Source organism: Hyperolius riggenbachi, chromosome 10 (genome assembly GCF_040937935.1).
Source record: "Hyperolius riggenbachi isolate aHypRig1 chromosome 10, aHypRig1.pri, whole genome shotgun sequence".
NCBI lineage: Eukaryota > Metazoa > Chordata > Amphibia > Anura > Hyperoliidae > Hyperolius > Hyperolius riggenbachi.
In genome coordinates this window covers 85,691,191-85,713,094 of record NC_090655.1, presented here as the reverse complement: position 1 = coordinate 85,713,094, position 21,904 = coordinate 85,691,191, and the positions used below count along the sequence as shown (strand labels likewise).

General features: G+C 43.9%; 1 protein-coding gene across 2 annotated transcripts in view; it reads right to left on the bottom strand.

Moving 5' to 3' along the window:
* The window catches only part of RHOBTB1 (Rho related BTB domain containing 1), a 127,573-nt gene extending 112,216 nt beyond the window's left edge, over window positions 1–15,357 (bottom strand). The window contains exon 1 of one of the 2 annotated variants that reach the window (XM_068257860.1): window positions 15,289–15,357. The gene's annotated coding sequence lies outside the window, so the exon portion shown is untranslated. Of the gene's footprint in view, window positions 1–3,299; window positions 3,316–15,288 lie in introns of those variants that run through there. The other variant, XM_068257862.1, reaches the window with a different exon arrangement.
* Window positions 15,358–21,904: the final 6,547 nt, after the last annotated feature.

Here is a 21,904-nt window from a genome sequence, read left to right as displayed (position 1 = left end):
AGGGGGAGCTCATCATCAGAAACAGCTGGTGGCAGTGTCCGGCGCCATGTATCGCCACCTATGGACAGCCAGCCAACATGCCATTCAACGTCAGCTGCTGACGCCACCATAGTGCCCACCCCCCAGGGTGGCTCAGCGATGTGGACATTTTTTAGTGTGTATGCCAAAGATCAGAGCAATGCCATCTGTACTCTCTGCCACCAAAAATTGAGCCATGGAAAGGCCAACACCCATGTAGGGACAACTGCCTTACGAAGGCACATGCTGAAAAGGCACAAACTGCAATGGGAAGACCACCTGAGCAAAAGCAGCACACAAAATCAAAGCCACCCTCCTTCTTCTCTTCCTCCTTCAGGTGCATCATCTTCTTCAGCCACTTTCTCCCTTGCACCTTCACAATCACAGCCAACCTCCTCCACTCTGCCTATCACCTTGAGTGGTTCCTGCTTCTCTGCCCACAGCAGCAGCCAGGTGTCCAGTCACCCCTTTGCCCAGCGTCTCACAGCTGGCTTTGCGGAACTGTTACCCAGCTGTTACCATACCAGCTGGTGGGCTATGAGGCCTTCTGAAAATTTGTGGCCATTGGGACTCTGCAGTGGAAGATACCAGACCACAATTATTTATCCAAAAAGGCGATATCCAAACTGTAACATGAAGTTGAGAGGCAAGTGGTGTCATCTCTGGCACACAGCGTTGGGTCAAGGGTCCATCTGACCACGGATGCCTGGTCTGCCAAGCATGGTCAGGGTAGGTACATTACTTACACGGCCCATTGGGTCAACCTGGTGACCGCTGGCAAGCAGGGAGTACGTTGCTGTGCAGCGGACCTAGTGACACCTCCACGGCTTGCAGGCATGCCTCCTGCCACCTCCTCCTCTCCTGCTACATCCTCTTCGCTGTCGTCCTCCTCCTTGGCTGAGTGGCAGTTCAACTCTACTGGTGCTGCGATCTCCTCTCCAGCTACACAGCCCCAGCTCTCCTGGGCCTATGCTGCATGCCAAGTACGATGGTGTCACGCCATCTTAGACATGTCTTGCCTCAAAGCGGAGTGTCACACTGGAGCAGCTCTCCTGGCTGCTCTTAACAAACAGGTGGATCAGTGGCTGACCCTGCACCAACTGGAGATCGGCAACGTGGTGTGTGACAACAGCAGCAATCTCATTTCGGCTTTGAATTTGGGAAAGTTGACACATGTACACTGCATGGCACATGTGCTCAATCTCGTAATTCAGAGATTTGTGTCTAAGTACCCAGGCTTACAGGACGTCCTAAAGCAGCCCAGGAAGGTGTGTGGGCATTTCAGGCGGTCATACAGGGCCATGGCACGCTTTGCCGATATTCAGCGGAGAAACAACTTGCCGGGGAGACGGTTGATTTGCGATAGCCCGACTCGCTGGAATTCGACCCTCCTGATGTTTGACCACCCGCTACAACAGGAGAAAGGTGTCAAACAGTATCTCTACAATTACAGTCAAAGGACACAGTCTGGGGAGATGGGGATGTTCTGACCGAAGTACTGGACATACCTGCATTGCGAAATACCTGCAGGCTCATGCGGCCGTTTGAGGAGGTGACAATCCTGGTGAGTCGCAGTGAAGGCGCCATCAGCGACTTGATCCTATATGCCTTCTTCCTGGAGTGTGCCATGCATAGAGTGGTGGATCAAGCTGTGGAGGAGCGTGAACAGGAACGGGAGGAAGAGTTGTGGGATCAATTCTCAGCAGAAGCAGATAATTCCTCAACACCTGCAGCACAGAGGGGGGAGGAGGAGGAGGAGGAAGAGTCGTGTGGGGAAGAGGAGTCATTCTTTAGTCCAACGCCTCGCCTTAGCGCTTCCGGATCCACCCTCCACCAACGCCTGGACCTGCAGCGCAGCTGGAGGCATTGTCACCGAGAAAAGAAGTCACCTAAGTAAAAAAGGGTTCAGTACCTCACCTTTATCAAAATGAATGAGGCATGGATCCCGGAGGGCTACTGCCCGCCCAAAGACTAAGTCAGTCCCCGCACACAGCATCTCTGCCTGCACGCCGTGTGACTGCCTGCCCCATGACTAAGTCGCTCCCCACACAGCATCTCTGCCTGCAGGCCGCTTGACTGCCTTCTCTGCCACCACCAACAGGGTCCAGGACTCCAGATGGATTCCTGAATTTTTAAGACCGCTATAATGATTTTTCTGGTGCATGTACATGCCTGCCTCATTTTTCTGGCTGCACTGTGGCTGCAACAACAAAACCAAAGGCATGTACATGTGTCAATTCCCCTTCGGGGCTTGCGTATCACAATGAAGCAATGACCGACGGCTATATGAGTGTCTTGGGGGGGGGGGGGGCACACCAAAGATAATAAGGTCGTTGCTTTATTGTGGACAGACCAAATTCGATCAGCTGGACAGTCACTGTTGTTCTGTCATTGAGCTACCTCAGCCTGGCGACCATATGGGCTTGAAAACTGCTATCGCCTGCACTCTCGCCATGGTGCGCACCAGTCAAGCACGGCCGTGAGTTTGGTCTGTCAGTGTGAAGCAGTACTCTAATTACACTCCCTGATTGATGTATACACATGCAAGATGTTTTAAAGCACTTTAGGCCTCCAATTTAGCATGCAATGTGATTTCTGCCCTTAAAACGCTGCTTTGCGTCAAATCCAAAAAAAGCAAAAACTCAGATGTTAGACCCCTTGAAACATCTTTTCCATCACTTTTGTGGCCACACTGGCCAGCATAAATGTTTCTAGTTTTCAAAGTTCGCCTCCCCCTTGAAGTCTATTGCGGTTTGTGAAAGTTCGCGAACGTTTGCGTAGGTTCGCGAACGCGGTTCTCGAACCGAAAATCGGAGGTTCTGGCCATCTCTACTCTGCATAGTCCTTGGAGAGCCCACACAAGATACAATGCTAATGTGCTGTAGTATCCTGCAGTACACAGTAGATAATACAGCTAAGAAAACATGTTGTGCATCGGATTTGCTGACTTCTGATTTCCTTATCAGCACTCAGCTTTTCTCTCTCCTCTGCAATGCATTGTATTAGTAACACCAATGTATTACTGAAGACTGCATTATGCCTTATATGCCAGACTGACTCTCTGCAGCTGCAGTCATTTTCCTAGAAGTTTTGTTCATTATTTATTAAGAGCTAAAGACAGAATGTCTAACAATAGTAAGGTGCAAAATACTTATGTTGAAGCAGAACCAATTCTATTATGTTTTCAGAGGCGCTGAAGCAGAACTAATTCTTTTATTACTTGATATGCATGTGAAATAGATCATCTTAATATAACTGAACTTATCAATGGGTGTTAATACCTTAAACCATTGTTTCTGTGTTTTCTTTGGCAGTTCACATGAAGGGCTGACTGCGTTTGATTCACCACCTCTCAGCTGCTCCCAGGTGTGTGAGGATCCCGGGTGGCTGGAGTTAGTATGGCAGTTACTTAAAATGAACCTCCAGACTACAAATCTACCCAGCTGCGCTGAAAAGGCTTGGGGTTTCTTTAACTGTTTCACAGCATCAGAACTTTGTTTTTCTTACCAAAGCCTAATTTTTAGCTACACAGAAGCTAAGCTCCGCCTCATCAAAGAAAACTGCCCAGGCATTTGCCCCTGATGCTGTGCAAAGTATGATAGGATTTCTGATGTTGTTTTCGTTGCCTAGCAACTTGGAGGGAGTGATCAGGACACAGGACAGTTGGAACTGTGTCTCATGCTCCCTGTCACCTCCTTTCAACCAAAAAGATGTCTGCCCTCATGAAATCACAAACATTTGCCTGTTCTTTTAAAACAGGGTCGGTAAGAGATTATGGCCTCAGTTCACTAAGCTTTATTGAACACTTTATCTAACGTTTGATAATTTACCTCATGCGTAAAATCTAATTTTGAATTCATTAAGGTGTTATAGATTTATTGAATGTTTTATCGATAAAATGTTCAATAACTCTATAAAAACCTAGTGAATTCAAAGTTAGATTTTACTCATGAGGTAAATTATCAAACGTTTGTTACGTGTTTGATAAAGCTTAGTGAATTGAGGACAATATTACCTATCTATTTTAATGAACATAACTAATGTAACTTAATGACAGTATGTTTGTTTAGGCTGAAGTTCCTTTTTTAACCCTTTCTGGACCAGCACCGTCTGCCCCCCTAAGGACCAGAGGGTGCTGGTCCAGCAAACCGCCGCTTCCCGACGAATCGCCGCAAGTTACTGTCGCTCCCACCGGACACGCCGCTCTGTCCCCGCCGCAGGCTGCTCTCTCTGCCGTCGCTATGACGGCAGAGCGCTGTGCGCCGGTCAGGAGCCGCTTTCATTGGCTCCTGACCCTGTCACTACATGTAAGCCAATGAGAGCGGCTTACATGAATGACAGGGCCAGGAGCCAATGAAACCGGCTCCTGCCCAGCTCACAGTGCTCTGCTGTCATAGAGGCGGCAGGGCAGCACATTGCGGCAGGGGCAGAGCGGACCGAACGACAGGGACGGGCAAGGGCGCGCGGTCAATGGGACGTAGAGTTTACGTCCGGTCAGGACCGCAGCCCCCCTTGCCCACCGTAGATTCATACTCGCTCGGTCTGCAGGTAGTTAAGCAGTTGATCTCCTTGGACGACGTCGTTGGGCCAGGCTTCACACACACCAGCTGTGTAGCTGACGATGCACTGTGTTGCTATGCAGGGGCAGCGGGGGGAGGGGGGGTTGGGGCGGCAAGCGGCAAATGTGTGATAATTGGGGGAGTGGCACGAACAGTCATTTGGGCACCTGATGCAGCTAGGGATCGGCTAATTCATAAAATTGAATGGTTGTAGATAATCGGCTACAACTATTGGTCATTTGCTCTCCCGGTTTTAGGTTAGTGTTAGACACTTACGGGGGAGTTAAGGTAAGGCATTAAGTGAGGTGGTGAGCTAAGGGATTAGGTGGGGCAGAGGTCTATTCTTTAGGCACTTACAAGGTTAGGGTTAGACATTAAGTGGGGGTTAGGTTTAAGCACCTATGGGGGAGGGGAGGTTAGGCATGAGGTGGGGTGGCTAAAGGTAGGCACAGCGCAAGAGCTTAGTGTTAAGGTTAGAATAGATGCCTAGTGAAATATTGGTAATTTAAATTAGCAGCACCATCTGATTTCCAACTGATACAGCGGCGCTACAATAATCGAATCACTGACAATAAGCAGCACCCCTAGGAGCCCATGTGGATGCTCACATTTGAAGGACAGTTCCTAGGTGACCAAGAATACATACGTGTCAGAACTAGTCATATATGTACATGTGTTAATGGAGCAACCTCCATTCACACCACGCATGTTATCACATCAGAGTGCACTGCCCATTATTCAATAGGTTTGTTCACATTTTTGCTCATTTTTTGCTGCTCATATTTTTCATGTCTTTGCTATGTGTCCCTCTGTGATGTTTTTTTACTTTTAATCTCAGCTCCAGGTAGCCCTTTATTACTAACTATCACCACATCTGGAAAAAGTTAATTTTCAGTCCTGACACAATGCCCCATATTCAATTAGAATTACTCCTGAGTTTTCTTACGGGAGAGGTTTTCACAACCTGTTACTAAAAAACATTTAAGCCCTCAGCGGGGCCACTATTCTGGAAAGGCCACAATTGCCCGGGCTTCGGCGATTGCTGCCCAAAAGGGGGTGGATAGATATGGATTGCTACGCATAAAAGAGTCTGAAAATGGTAATGGGAGCAACGTATGGTAGAGGACATACTATATGCTGCTTAGGGTAGTTGTACATGAATGAGAGGTACTGCTTGAAGTTACACACAGAAGATGGGGCTGCACATGGATAGGGGGCAACAGAAAAGTTTGACCTAGGGGCCTATACAATCAAATTACAAACTGCTTCTATTAAAAGCCAACAGCAAACCTGTATTTTTTTCCAGCTTATTAGAAAAAGCAAGCGAGGTTCTGTGTCTTTTTTGCAATTAGGGTACCTTTTAATCACAGCACGATACAGACATAGTGGTCAGCAGTGGGAGTGATAGAGCCTGACAGCTGTTTCGCGCAAGCACGCGTTTCCTCAGAGGCTAGTGAAGTGTACTGCACTAGCCTCTGAGGAAGCGCATGCTTCTTCTAATATGCTGTATTGAATGTCTGTCTTCTGTTGAGTACATGCATCTGAAGGGCTGATAAAGGATTATCTAGCGTACATTCCAGCAGCCGCATCTAGCGCCGGCCTTTTCTACACAGGCATGTGATCCCCAACCTACAAGCCACTGGTGGATCAACTTACCCCCAGCAACGGCCGAGACCATTGTCCTCGCACTCCCCTGCGAGTGGGAAACAATTAAATCCCCTTTTCCCATTTTCCTTTCTGTCTCTCACTTTCTGTTCCCAGGAGGAACACCAGTGACCAGGAAAGAAACAAGGAGGTCCATGACACTGTGGACTAATGTATCAAAGATTTTCTTTCTAAATCATTTTACCTGGCCCCTTACTTTCTAAACCCTGGGCCCTGCTTCTAAATATTGAGGAAAAAACAGTTATAGTAATTTGGACATATTCAGACATATTTGTGTCACACACCAGATACCTGTGTACTTGAGTAGTGGTCTATTCAGTGGGGAGACCTTGGGCAAGACTTTCTAACACTGCTACTGCCTACTAAACGCTTTGAGTCCACCAGGAGAGAAGCCCAATATAAATGTTCTTTGTCTACTTGAAATATATTGGTTTAAGACACATATGATGAAAGGTGTTATTAAAAAGAGCTCTTTCGTGTTTCACTTTCAACATGACGCACACTGGCAAGTCTTAAAACAACTCTCAGTACCAAGCAGATATTTGCTCTTGAGAACGCAAAGCTATCATTACACAGTGTAACTACAGTGATGACTACAGAGCAAGATTGCTGTACTTCATTGCACTTGTGATTACAGTGCTTTCACCATGGTACATTCTCTCATCACATTATGTGCCCAAAAATGGACTTAAGAACTAAGTACAAAAGAGCTGACAAGCAGTGGTGTAGCTATGAGCCATAGGCCCCAGACCAAATTATACACACTTGGCAGCCCCACACCCTGCTCAGTGCACTTTATAATAATCACTTGATACTGACCACCAATACTGACTTTCTGCGGGCAGCCACTGTGTGGGAGAGGAGAAAGCTGATAAAAATGAATGGTTTGTTAATAATATTCATAGCACATATATTGGTGATCATTACTACTACCGCACCAATAAATAGCTAGCGTAGTGATTGGAGGAGGACCTCATGTGGGCGTGGCCCCATAGGTCCTTGGGCTCTGGTGCTGTTGCAGCCTCTGTACACCCTATTGCTACACCACTGCTGACAAGGCACACAGAGATAATGGTCTTACCATCAAATACTCTTATTAAAGACTTAAGAACTAAATATTTTTCATCTTGCCAATAAAAAAGAATCTCCAAAAACACATACCACAGTGAAATTGACTTGCTAAGGTTGGAGAACCCTGCTTAACATAAGGCCTGCTAAAATTTCCTGCTCTTAGCAAAACAAAAAAGTTATTGAGCCCTGCCTTGGTCAAATCAGAATACAGTGTGGTTTCCAAAGACACTATATTAAAGGGGGTTGTAACATCCAAAACCAAAACATTGCCAAAAATAGTACCCCAAAAATATATATAACATCTCCTTTTTTTCTAAACTAGGTCCCTATATGTCACCCAATTTTTTTCCTTTCACCTGGTCTGGGTGCCTTTGCCTAACTGCAGGAACTGCAGTTTTCCATAGCTACAGTAACAAACTTATTTCAGTATGCAAATAACAGAGAGCTTCCTACTTTGGATGAGATAAAGATGTAAGCCTGTTGTCTATGTGATGCTTGCTGTGGGAGGTAAGATGTGGCAGCAGGAAGGGAAAATTAATTTGAGGCTCCCTGCACACTACAAATCCGATTTGCAATTCAGATTTGCGATTCCAATTCTCCCTAGATGCTATCAAAAGTAAAATGCAGAATAAGGCCTAGTGCACACCAGAGCGGTTCGGCAGCGTGTTTCGATCAGCTTGCGGGTGCGGATCCGCTAGGGTAATGTATTTCAATGGGCTGGTGCACACCAGAGCGGGAGGCATTTTGCAGAAACGCATACTCCCGGGCTGCTGCAGATTTTGGATTGCGGATGCGTTTTTGCCTCCGATGTAAAGTATAGGAAAAACGCAAACCGTTCTGAAAAACAGCAGTTCAGAGCGGTTTTGCAGGCGTTTTTGTTACAGAAGCTGTTCAGTAACAGCTTTACTGTAACAATATATGAAATCTACTACACCAAAAACGCTTCCCAAAACCGCAAAATGCTAGCTGAAACGCTACAGAAAAATAAGAAAAAGCGTTTCAAAATCTGCTAGCATTTTGCGGATCTGCTAGCGGTTTTTGGTGTGCACCAGGCCTTTATGAAGCATGCAGTACCGATTAAAAATCAGAAATCGGAATTGCATGTGAAAAGCTATTAAAAATCGGAATCGCATGTAGTGGGCAAGAGGCCTAACACTGAGCTGGGTTGAAAAAAAAAACAGAAAAAAAGAAAAGGGCAGAAGTGATGTCACCGGCATCACAGAGAAAAATGGAAACCAGCAGAAATATTTGTTTCTTTTTTCATATCACATTCTACTAAATCTGACAGTGAACACCAAAAAACACAGCATAGGTAAGCTAAATAAGTAATTTTGGATGATTTTTTTTTCAGTTAATATAGAGTGTCATCCCACTTTAATATCACCAGCAAAATTGTAGTTTCCATGCAGGCAGAAAAGCGAACAGCAGACATCAGCTATAGGATAGCAGCATTAGTAGAAGCATATGCATGTAAATGTCTCTGGTACTTCAAGATGCAAATACAGTTACATTTATTTAGGGTATGCTTTGAAGCCTGTCTTCACTCCCTTCCACCTCCCAAACACTAACAAGGGACCCCTCCCACAAAACAACCCTGTTATATGAACTTGGATCCCCGAAGTTTCAGAGATGTCATACTGGAACCTCTATACAGTTCTGTATCAGAGGTAGGCCATAAGATCACACCAGTGGCTTAACCTACCAATGCCACTTTTAAAAGAGGGGGTCTTGTTGTGGCAATTTCACCATTCACCCACCTCCTTCAATGCCATTTGGAAAGGGGAATGGCTGTCACAGAATCTGGCCTTCCCCAGTCTATAAATTGCTGGGGGGGGCGTGGCAACAGCATATGCTGTGGCAGAGGGAGGGAGAGTGACAGCAGCGTGGGACCAGCATGGTTTATGCATGAGTGAGTTTAAAGGGGAACTTCAGCCTAAACAAACACACTGGGCTTGATTCACTAAGACAAATAGCATGCCTTATCAAAGTTAACACGCCTTATCAAAGTTAACATGCCTTATCAGAGTAGCATACTGAGCGCTACACTCGTCCTGCCCTGAGCCCCTGCGGGTTCGTAGCGCTCGCTATGCTACTCTAATAAGGCGTGTTAACTTTGATAAGACGTGTTATTTCTGATAAGGCATGCTATTTGTCTTAGTAAATCAAGCCCTCTGTCATTAAGTTACATTAGTTATGTTAATTAGAATAGATAGGTAATCTCTTACAATACCCACCCTGTTTTAAAAGAACAGGAAAATGTTTGTGATTTCATGAGGGCAGCCATCCTTTTTTCTTATCATTTCTGATAAGGCATGCTATTTGTCTTAGTAAATCAAGCCCTCTGTCATTAAGTTACATTAGTTATGTTAATTAGAATAGATAGGTAATCTCTTACAATACCCACCCTGTTTTAAAAGAACAGGAAAATGTTTGTGATTTCATGAAGGCAGCCATCCTTTTTGGTTCAAAGGAGGTGACAGGGAGCATGAGACACAGTTCCAACTGTCCAGTGTCCTGATTACCCCTCCCAGTTGATAGGCAATGAGAACAACAACATCAGAAATCCCATCATGCTTTGCACAGCATCAGGGGAAAAATGCCCGGGCAGTTTTCTTTCATGGGGCGGAGCTTACCTTCTGTGCAGCTAAAAATTAGGCGTTGGTAAGAAAAACAAAGTTCTGATGCTGTGAAACTGTTAAAGAAACCCCAAGCCTTTTCAGTAGATTTTTAGTCTGGAGGTTCACTTTAAGTTTAGATGTACTTTTAACCACTTCGCCATATCTGGACGCATATATCCGTCCAGATAGGCAGTGGTGCTGCAGCCGTGTGGTGCGCGCGATCGGGCGCGCGCCCGCGCGCGCTCCCGCTGCCTCCCGCTGCCCCCCCGATCAGTGAATGGGAATAGAATTCCCATTCACCGATCTAAGTCCCCGGCAGAAATACCGACGCTTTCTCATCAGAGAGCGTGGTATTTCTGCCCCCAGGAAACTTCTTCTCTTCATTTTAGTTCCTAGATGCGACATCGTTCGCATCCAGGAATTTTTTGAATGTGGCCATCTTGTGGCCAAATAGTAAACTGCACCCACATACCTGTATTAAATAAAAAAATACATTATATTACATCTAAAATTGGCTATTTACCTCCCAAACTAAAATTACCCAAATACATTTTTGTATTAAAAAAAAATAAAAAAAATTACAATTAAAAAAAAAAAAACTACATAAATAGTTACCTAAGGGTCTGAACTTTTTAAATATACATGTCAAGAGAGTATCTTATTAAATTTTTTAAAATTATAAGCTTGTAAATAGTGATGGACGCAAATTGAAAAAATGCACCTTTATTTCTAAATAAAATATCGGCGCCATAAATTGTGATAGGGACGTAATTTAAATGGTGTAATAAGCGGGACAAATGGGCACATAAAATGCATGGGTTTTAATTACTGTAGCATGTATTAATTTTAAACTATAATGGCCAAAAACTGAGAAATAATGATTTTTTTCCATTTCTATCTTAATCTTGATGTTAAAATGTATTTACAGTAAAGTGGCTCTTAGCAAAATGTACTACCTAAAGAAAGCCTAATTAGTGGCGGAAAAAACGAGATATAGATCAATTAATTTTGATAAGTAGCGATAAAGTTATTAGCGAATGAATGGGAGGTGAACATTGCTCGGATGCATAAGATGTTTGAAGCTGTAGGCTGAAGTGGTTAATATTTCATAGCTGAAACCGAAATATATTTTTAATTACAGTAAATTAAAAAATTATTATTTTTTCTGTTTTTACAAAGGAGGAACGTCACTTTAATTTCCTCCATTGTTCTTTCTGCAAGAATTTTTAGGGCCACTGTTGACATTGTCCCAGATATACAAAATCACCATCATTAAGGTGCAGAGATAAACATTCATTAGCGTGAATCAATCATAGGTAATTGACTGCTGTCAGCTACCTCTCCACCATACTAACAGATCAGTTGCTAAAACTTTTGTGATGACTGATGAATGAGATTCCCAACCATAGAATTTCCTTATTTTATAAAGTATTGTTGAACGATATGAGTAATGGTTATCCTGTGTATTTTCAGAGGTGGGAAAAGGATTTATGGGTTTCAATTAGTGCTCAACAAAGAGAAAAAATGTGTATTCTATCCTATGTGACTTCTGTTAGCTCCAGAGCAAAGGAAAGTAATTTTAAGGTTTTGACTAGATGGTATAGGACTCCTGCTAGGCTGGCCCTAATGCACCCTTGAGTTGACAATAGGTGTTGGAGGGGTTGTGGCTTTAAGAGTACGTTATTGCATATTTTTGGGGGCTGTCCTTGGCTGAGGTCTTTTTGGGATGGAGTGCTTTTAAAGATTAATAAGATTGTTATCCATCAGATTAAAAATGATCCCTAAAGGTAGCCATAGACCTGATGATTATAGGCAGATTCGACAAAGAGATAAACGTATTCTCAAATCGAATCTGATTAGAGATACATTTTTCTATTGTCGAAGTTGCCCATATACTACCGTCCGATTTCTGTCCGACTTCAGCATGAAATCTTCAAGGAATCAGCTGAGCCCCAATGTATACTGTAAATGTGCCGCCCCAGTGTGTGCATTTATACATTACCTGTCCTGTAGCAGCCTCTGCGCGGTGACTGTTCATCTTGACGGGTTCTAACAGCCGCATACATGTGTACACGCTATCGGCGCATAGAGTCTGACGTCAGATAGACAGACACTGTGTGGAGGCTGCTACAGGACAGGCCATGTATAAATACACGGGGGGGTTTACATTTATACATTGTGGCAGCAGCGGCTGGGGTTGATCGCTCCAAAATCGGCCACCATACTGCCGCACACCCGACCGACCAACTTCGGCCCGACATCTTGCAGCATGCGCGATCGACAATGCGACCAATTTCCGACCTGAAATTGGTCGCTTTGTTGGTCGGGCATGCACTTGGCAGCAAAGATTTTCATCCAGTTTGATTATAATAATCTAATTGGATGGTCGATTGGCTGCCAAGTCGCCTGATGTATGGCCACCTTTAGGCCTCTTGCACACTGCAAGCAAATCAGATTCAGATTCAGATTTTTAATCTGTTTTTACATCCGATTCCGATTCCGATTTTTAATCTTAACTGCATGCTGCGTTTTTTGATCCGTTTTTCTGTTGAATGTATTCAAGGAAAATCGGAAACGGAATCGGAAACGGAATCGGAATCGGAAAACGGATTTGCAGTGTGCAGGGAGCCTTAGAGGTGCTTTTGCATTGTTCCTCTATGTCTATCTCTAGATATAAAAAGTCAATTTTGCCCCAGTTGCTTATTGCATCTAAAAGTTTAATATCAGTTTACTGGAAGCGCCCGGATCGTCCATCACTCTGATTGGTTTAAAAGGGTACTTATGTTAAAAGATGGGGAAGAACAGATTGCTTTGCAGTTGGATAGGTGGGAAAGTTTATGAACAAAATGATTGGGATGGATCGAGTTTATGAACTCGGATGAATAGAATGAGATCGTTTTCTCTGGTGGGCATGTTCCTTGAAGGTATGGGGTATTATTGGGGGTGTTTTGTTTAGTTTTAATTTGTTTTGTTAAAGATTTATTTGTACTGATATATAATATTTTTGAATGTATTTGTTTGATCTTTGAGCTTCTATGTCAATAAATACTACTTATATAAAAAAAACAAAAAACAGATCAGTTGCTAAGACCCGGTTTACATTAAAGTAGGATCTTGAAAGTCCAACCAGAGCTGATAGTTACCATTGCTGTCCTTCCTGCTTCCTATATGGTTTGCATCTTGTTAATACATATGTATAACTGCTTACAACTCAGCTCATTGTTTTCTTAGAAACCATAAATGTGAAAACATTATTGAGGTCTTAAAGCAGACCTATCGCTTATATTACAAGTATGTATTCATGTGACCGGTCCCATGAAAAGGCCCCCCAATGCCCGTCTTTCAGCCCTCCTTCTTCAGGGGCCCAGAGGATAAGTGTTAAATGCAGCAGAGCAGCGGAAGCGGAGCCTATATATTATCTGGTTCCCGCGCTGAGACAGGTCATCCTCATAGATGTTCGATGTTCCAAAGTAAATTTAGCACATATACTAATTTTCATTGCACTATTCCACACTCTCCCCGGCCACCTCCATAACCATCACTCACATTCTTACAGCCCTCTTTGCCACTTACTGGCTTAATACAACCTGTGCCATGACCAATGGGCACACATATTCTGGTCACTGCAAATTATGTAACCACTCAAACTACAAGCTCCAGCAGTTCCCAGACCACACCACACAGGTTTCACAATCCAGTGGCCAATCAGGCTGACTCGTACCTGTACTGACATGTGACATGAGGAGATTAACATGGGTACATGTATTACCAATCTTACTAAGCGCTTGCTTGTGTTCACTTTCTGCTTATTTATTGACTTATTTACTTATTTTTTTGCATTGCAAGAGCTAATATACCAGTTTTTTTTATCTATGCAAATGAGGCAGTCCAATTTAGCCATGCCTCTCCTGAAAAGTAAATAGAAGGCAAAGGTCTATTTACCATTACTACTACTCATACAATTAGCTATTTCATAACTATATTTTCAGCTTCCTGTTTGCTTTAAAAAGTGCTAGGATTGAACCATTTTTAAAGTTCTAAACCAGGACAGGACTTTGGAAGGGTTTAACGGTCCCTGATCTGATGAGCTCTGTCAAAGTTTTGGTTCAACTCCTGCTTAATTTCTGCTCTTGAGCGCATTACAATTGAAATTTTGGCACTAGAATGGTTGAGGCAAGCCAGCGTGAAACTCCACAGAGAAATTGAGCTAACCTGATTGGGTGGACAGCACCCTGCTAGGTTTCAGATAGGTTGTAGTAATAATACACACACACACTATTCGGCCAATTAGAATGCTTCAAGTTGTGGATGGTGCTGTGATTGGAGAACTCCTCTCTATGGACTTTCACAATGGCTCACCGCAACCAAATTTCTGCCCATCACCAGACATCAGTACTGTCCATGGTTTAGTCATGTCAATGACAGCTAAAACAATAAAATAACAGTTCTGCCTCTATTAAACAAATACATATTTATGAACATTTTGCACTGCAGTACTGCATGCTTCAATTATTTATCTAACATCACTGGAGTTCCACTCTAAAAAGGAACTGTAGTGAAAATGAATACAATTACTTATTATTTTTTTTAATACATTATTTAGTCAGTGTTTGCCCATTGTAAAATCTTTCCTCTCCCTGATTTACATTCTGAAATGTATCACATGTGGTGACATCTTTAGGTTTGCCAGGTGATCTGTACGGAATGTGTATTACTGAGAGTTCTATGCACAGAGGGAGATACTGCTTGCTTTGCAGTTGGAAAAAGCCGTTATTTCCCACAATGCAACGAGTGTCACAGACAGCAACCTGTCAGGACCTTGGTCTTGACATCACACTGTAGGAGGGGTTTCACCACTATATCAGCAATACCCCCCACCCCCCCACTGATTATCTATTCGAGAAAAGGTAAATATTTCTCATGGGAAAGGGGGTATCAGCTACTGATTGGGAAGAGGTTCAATCCTTGGTTACAATGGCCAGTAATAAATCCAATGTTTTACTGCAAAAGACAATTACAGATGGTCAATAACATGCAAAAAATTCCAGCTTGCATGCAAACTCAATGCAAATTGTACCCAGCTTGTAATTGCGCCATTCAAATGCACTTCTTAAATACTGTTTGCATTATATTTGCATGCAAGCTCAAATGATTATATCATCTTATTGATCATCTCTGCCAGATGAGAGGTGTCCCTCCAGCTGCTGCAGAATCAGTAGTTCCAGGCTAGCAGGGGATGGTAGATTTCTTGATCTTGGAGAGGTACAGCAGCTTTCCCCAGATCTGATTTATTAGGAAATCTGTCCTGTGTACACATACAGAACGCCTGCAGAGGAAAGCTCAGCAATAATCCATACCTGGTGTAGGAAGTCAGAGAGCAGCCTGATGTAACGCTCAGTCACTTGTCTCATGTGTTTACTGCGTCTCACCTGGACATAGTTTTACTGTGCACAGGCCACCCCTCTGCACAGCTCACCTCCCAGAAACACACCTACCATCTCTATTGCAACACAATGTGTAAACACAAGCGCCTCAGTGTGCCTTATCTGAAGAGCTGACACAGTAGACTTTATTCCAAGGTGTGTAATTAGTTCACTGCCTGACTGCAATTTTATCCAGGCGCCTGATGTCTTCTGCTAACCTGTGTGGCTTTTCCCCCCTGATGATTAAAGCACAGAGATGGGCACAGCTGTCAGACATCAGCTGATGCTGGGCAGAAAACGCAATATGCAGTTTTTTTTTTTGGAGGGAAATGCGCCGCTTGATATTTGCGAAACAAGGACAGAGTAAGGGACATTTATTAAAGGACCACTCCAGCAAAAAAAGTAAGCAGTCAAAATCTGACAGAACCAACAGGTTTTGGACTAGTTCATCTCCTCATGGGAGTTCTCAGGGTTTTCTTTGTTATCAACAGCATTTCCTCAATAGCAGTGTAATAGTAAGATTCCAGCCAGCCTCCTTACTCACTTGCACACTATCTTGTCACTTAGGGCTCGTTTCCATATGTGCGCTTTTAGCCACACTTATGGAAACGCGATCGCAGGGACATCAGAGAGTGCATAGACTGATGATGTTTCCATACATGCGCTGCGATTCACCCCTGAATTATAGCGCACAGTTGCACGCATTTTGGGTAGATTGCATCTGCAATCCCATTCATTGTAATGAATGGGATCACAATCGCCGCTCCCGGGGGCATCAAATGCAACGCAGAGCTCCTGCGCTGCATAGTGGCAACGAGTCCTTAGACTTAGCAACTGGCGTTGAGGAAATGCTTTTGAAAACAAAGGAAACCCTGAGAACCACCCATGAGTCAGTTCTATCAGATTTTAACTGCTTACTTTTTTGGCTGGAATGGTCCTTTAAAGAGTAACTGTTAGGCATAATATGTTAACTCTATTTTCTATTTTAGCCTATTATATACACAAAAAGGATTGTAATAAGGCAATGCAAAAAGTTAAAATCCTTCTTACTTTTTTGCCTAAGAGGTTTTTCTCTCCTCATGCAGGACGCAAGGCCGCAGAACAGAAATGACAGGCAGGCTGATTGGCTAAAGCCTCTGTCAATCACCGCTCTGCTCTGCGATTGGCCGCCTGCTCTCCCCTTGTCTGCGGCAGTGTAGCCGCTGTAAGAGTGCACGGAGGGGGGCCAGAGGCTATCTCCTCTCACTGTCCTCTGCCCCCCTCCTCCAGTGTGATGTCTGCGCCCCACCTTCTGCCCTTCTGCCGCCCGCCGCCGCTGCATTATCATTCTTCCCCGCACAGAACTTTGGGGAAGGATAATGGCAGCGCACAGGACCGTCCCCCCTCCCCGCTGAGTGTGGCCATAGCTTTCCCCTCATGCTGCGATCCCTCCAGCCCCCCAAAACGGCCCGGGCCCCCTGCGTGGGCTCATGGGCTGCAGCCCCTATTGTTACGCCCATGGTGACCATACATCTAGCGACTCTGGCGGCTGATCGACCAAGAGAACGATCTCTCTCTAATCGAATCTGATCAGAGAGAGATCTGTTGGCCACCATAAACCGCAGGCCGATCTATTTCAGCATGAAATCTTACAGGCATTGGCCATGCCTCCTCTGGCCGTGGCCCCACTATATTTTATATTTTATGCCGTTACCCTCCAATACCAACCCCCACCCCCCCCCCTACCCGGTGCCCGTGCAGTTATTCTTTACCTGTACGCCATCCATCTGTGTTCTCAATGTACTTCTGCATTTGCAGCCCCACGTGGTTGACGGCGTTATAGCACGTGTCACACATGCGCCTCACGTGCTATATGCCGGTAGTCATGTGGGGCCCGAATGCGAAAGTTAGGACATGAACACTCCGCGTGCTTGGCGAACAGGTAAAGTAAAACTACACAGGTGATGGGTGGGGGACATAAAACATTAGGGAGCACACTGGGCGGAGGTTTCCCTTGCGTTTGTCCTCGATTATCGCACCATGTTACTGCCACACACCCTGTTGCTACCACACACCCAATTGAGCTTGTCGGACAGAGATTTTCCAGCATGTCCGATCTATACATGCAACCAAATTCGGCCCGAAATTATTCGAATTGTTGATCGGGCATGCTTTAGGCAGCAACAATTTTGACCACCGATTTTTGGTGCCACCTATGTATGGCCACCTTTATTCTAGTTACTGGAATAAGTGGAAACTGAACCAAAACTTGGCACAGGGTTAATCAAATCTAGAAAGCTAATAACTAATGACCGCCCCATATCTAATAAGTACCAGGGTAAATTCCAGTTCTGTCTGCTAATTCCCATTCTGGAGATCAAAAATAATAACTTTCTCATCTCTACAATGAACTGAATATGGCCAACAAGCTGTTGACAGAAAAGTGACCTGCAGGAGAAATGCACCGCACCACAGCCCCTTTCATATTGCCCTATGGCAGGCAGTGCCCCCAGGGTAATATGCATAGTCTCACCCTTGCTCAGTGACATACTCCCTGCTCAACAGGATTTACGCCACCAAGATTCCAGTTGGTCTGTGCATGCGCGGTGCATCGCACCATGCCCTGTCAGTTACACTTACTGCGTTGCTGTAGACTTGCATTACTGCACAATCTGTGCAGCAGGCAGGGATCATGTGATAACGCACGGTTGACGGTGGGTATGCGTCAATTTAACGACTTCCGTAAGTATGGAAGTCTCCATAGACTTTCAGTGACTTAGCGGCCTCTTGCGGTAAAATTGCTTACTGCAACACCATAGTGTGAAATGGCCACGTTTAAAGTCTGTATGTGCCTTCAGCTGCTTCATGACGTTTTCCAGTGTTGGTTGACCAAGCCAACAGCACTTTTGTTCGTCCTAGCATGCTGGTTGCCATTGTCTGTTCTGCATCACATATATACTGTATGCTCTTTGGCCTTGCATTTACTATTGTCTGTGTTTTTTTTTTTTTTTTTTGCAGCTTCAGCAGAGCCAGCACCAGAACTGCCACATGTTTTACAAGATGCTGCCTGCTGGAGCTTATTTTGGTGCTGCGCCAGAGATATTATTTTTGCTCAACCGCCTTAGTAGCCTGAACACAGCTTAGAACCTGTGTTCTAAGTGTTAGTGTATACCCACACAGTATTAGTGTACTTAAAATAATTTGAAATGAGGCGCTATCAATAACGCAAAGTACAGTAGAGTCCCAGCTATTTTGAACGCAACTAAATGACAGTCTCAACCATCCAGCACAAATTTCCGGCAGTACTTGCAGTGGTATAGCCCAACTTTTATAGCATTACTTCAGCTCGGAATTCCTTTAAAGCATTTTTTGAAGTGAAATATTAAATGTAGCTTTACTTTCCCTTAGCTTCTTCCAGAAGTCATTTGTGTCCCTCACCAATGATCTTCTCCTGGGTCCCTGGGAGCCATGCCCCCGATGAGTCATGGAATGACGAAACATGTTGGGTGGATCCTGAACACGGAAGCAAGACTAGTACACGGTGGTCAGTAAGCGGCAACGGTGGAATCCACTGTGGGGCTACAAGGCCAAGCCTGCCTATGGCCAACAAGACAGGGTAGAGCCCTTTCCAAGCAAAACTCTATGCCTAATGACCAAGTCTGCAGAACGTTAGTGCAATATGTGTTTATAACCAATAAATGTGAAACAGTTTTACACTATGTAAGGCCTTTTTATTGAGGTAGTTTATGCTGTCTGCGAGAAAGTGGCTGACCTTCATTGAAGCAGTAAAGAGTAGGTCAGAGAGGTGGGGGACGACCAGATAACTGTCTCAAGGCTGCATTTGACCCACTAGTGGGTCTAAGTGAACGGTGAGTCCTGTACAGAGGGTGTGGGGGAAGTTATTCTATCGGAAGCTGTATGAGAGCAACCTTCATTTTGGAGAGGTCTGTGGAGTACTGTTAAGACATTTTTCTGCTATTTGATGAGGATTGACTTCTTCGCAGTGGGAGGGACGAGTACTTAATAGGTTGCATGCAAACTGTTAATGGAAACCAACATCCTCCTCTAGTGGTAGACAGGTCATGTGTATGCTCGGTGTGTATTCGACCCCACAAGTGGGGCTTGCACTCTTTTGCAGGTAGGCACTAGTCTGTTTTTAAGTAGCGCTGCTCATTTCCTTGCTATGTACTAATGTAATTCGTTTTTGCTCAGCTGCTCCCACTTAACAGCCATGCTTTTGGTGTATATGCAGAGCTTCTGTTTGAGTTCAAGGTGCGTTTGTAGTTCCTGGGGGGGCTCAGCGCATCTCTGATGGAGGCCATTCGGAGGCGGCCTGGTGTTGCGCTGATCCACCTTTTGCGCAATATGCACTTCTGATGTCTGCATCCTGCACGCATTGCCAAAATACAGACAGAAACACTTGTAATGTGAACGAGGCCTTAGAGACTCAACTTTTGTATGTCCTGAGGGTATATTACTATTATTTTTGCAAATAAAGACTTATAAATAATGGTATAGTATAAACGAACACAAATATTGTCGCCATACATTGTACAAGGGACATAGTTTAAACTTTGTAATGAGAAGGACAAATGGGCAGATAAAATGTGTGGGTTTTATCCACAGTAGCACATTTTATTTTATAATTATTATGGCTGAAAACAGAGAAATAATGATTTTTTTCCATTTTTTTTCTTATTATTCTCATTAAAATGTATTTAGAATAAAATAATTCTAAGCAAAAAGTACCACCCAAAGAAAACCTAGTTGGTGGCGAAAAAAACAAGATATAGATCATTTCTGTGTGATAAGGAGTGATTATGTTATTGGCAAATGAATGGAAGGAGAGCTGACAGGTGAAAATTGCTCTGGTCCATAAGGGGAACACAACCTGGAGTGCTCAAGTGGTCAAAAGGAAATAAATATAGTAGTCTCCATATCCCTCTCAGGTCAGTTGTCCTCTAAGATTACAGAGATTTTGCAGCTTGCTGACTGATTATTCTGACCACAACTTCGTATTATCTGTGTCTCCATGTTACGGGCTGAATTGTCACAACATAATATGGCAAATTCCATAGTCTACAGATATTAGATTAGTCTTCTTATTGCAAAATGTGAAATTTGTTGTGTTGTTACATTTTAAATATCAGTTTTGCTACATGAGGATTTTTAATACGGAGTTATAAAAATGTTATGTAAATCTTTCTTGTGGCCTAAAGCTATTGAAGAGGCTCCGTTCGTTCTGCTTGCAGCTGTAATATAATTACTCAGCAGATAACTGGAGGAGCTTATCAAAGAGGGGAAAAAAACCCTCTCTATTACAGGGCTTCAAATAATTAAGTTACATTTACTACAATTTTCTCTACAGTTTAGACAAAGCAGCGCTGAGGCAGACTTAATTAGGGCTCTTTCACATCAGAGCTTGCGTTGGAGAACGCTCAAAGCATACGTTTTGTTGTATGCGTTTTAATGCGTTTTGATATGCGTTGCACTGCAGTGAGTGTGCGTTTTTAATCCGTTTTCAATCCGTTACTGCACATAGAAAAACGCAGGTAATTTTTTTTTCTTTTAGTTTTCAACTTTCTACATTGTTCCTCTGTTGCATTCTGGGACTGATTGCCTGCGTTAACGGATTAAAAACGCGCATAGTGTGCGTTTTACATTGACTAACATTGTAACGCATAAAGCTAGCGTCGGCCGAAAAACTGCGCCTGGGTGCAGTGTAACGCAACGCACAAAAAGGCTGCGTTATATGGGCTCTTTCACATTAGGGCAGATTTTCTGCGTTTCAACGCAAAGGGTAAAGTTTGCGTTACCCAAGGTGAAATGAAAGTCCATAGACTTTCATTTTAGCTTTCACATATAACGCAGCCTTTTTGTGCGTTGCGTTACACTGCACCCAGGCGCAGTTTTTCGGCCGACGCTAGCTTTATGCGTTACAATGTTAGTCAATGTAAAACGCACACTATGCGCGTTTTTAATCCGTTAACGCAGGCAATCAGTCCCAGAATGCAACAGAGGAACAATGTAGAAAGTTGAAAACTAAAAGAAAAAAAAATTACCTGCGTTTTTCTATGTGCAGTAACGGATTGAAAACGGATTAAAAACGCACACTCACTGCAGTGCAACGCATATCAAAACGCATTAAAACGCATACAACAAAACGTATGCTTTGAGCGTTCTCCAACGCAAGCTCTGATGTGAAAGAGCCCTAAGTGAAAGCTAAAATGAAAGTCTATGGACTTTCATTTCACCTTGGGTAACGCAAACTTTACCCTTTGCGTTGAAACGCAGAAAATCTGCCCTAATGTGAAAGAGCCCTTAGCAGGGCACAGCACTATTTAAAATATTTATACCAACATTAACAGAGCTGGTGGCTTCCAATGCTTATTTTTAACAACCTTAGAATGTTGAGTCATTTGGTTTGCCTGATCCTCCCAAACTGCAACAGTACAATGTACCTGCCATTGTAAAAAAAACCCTCCCAAAACCTGACCTGACATCCGCTTCCTGAATTCTCCATCACTGCTGCATTCAGACTGACATAAGCAAGCAATGGTGAACTGTGCAG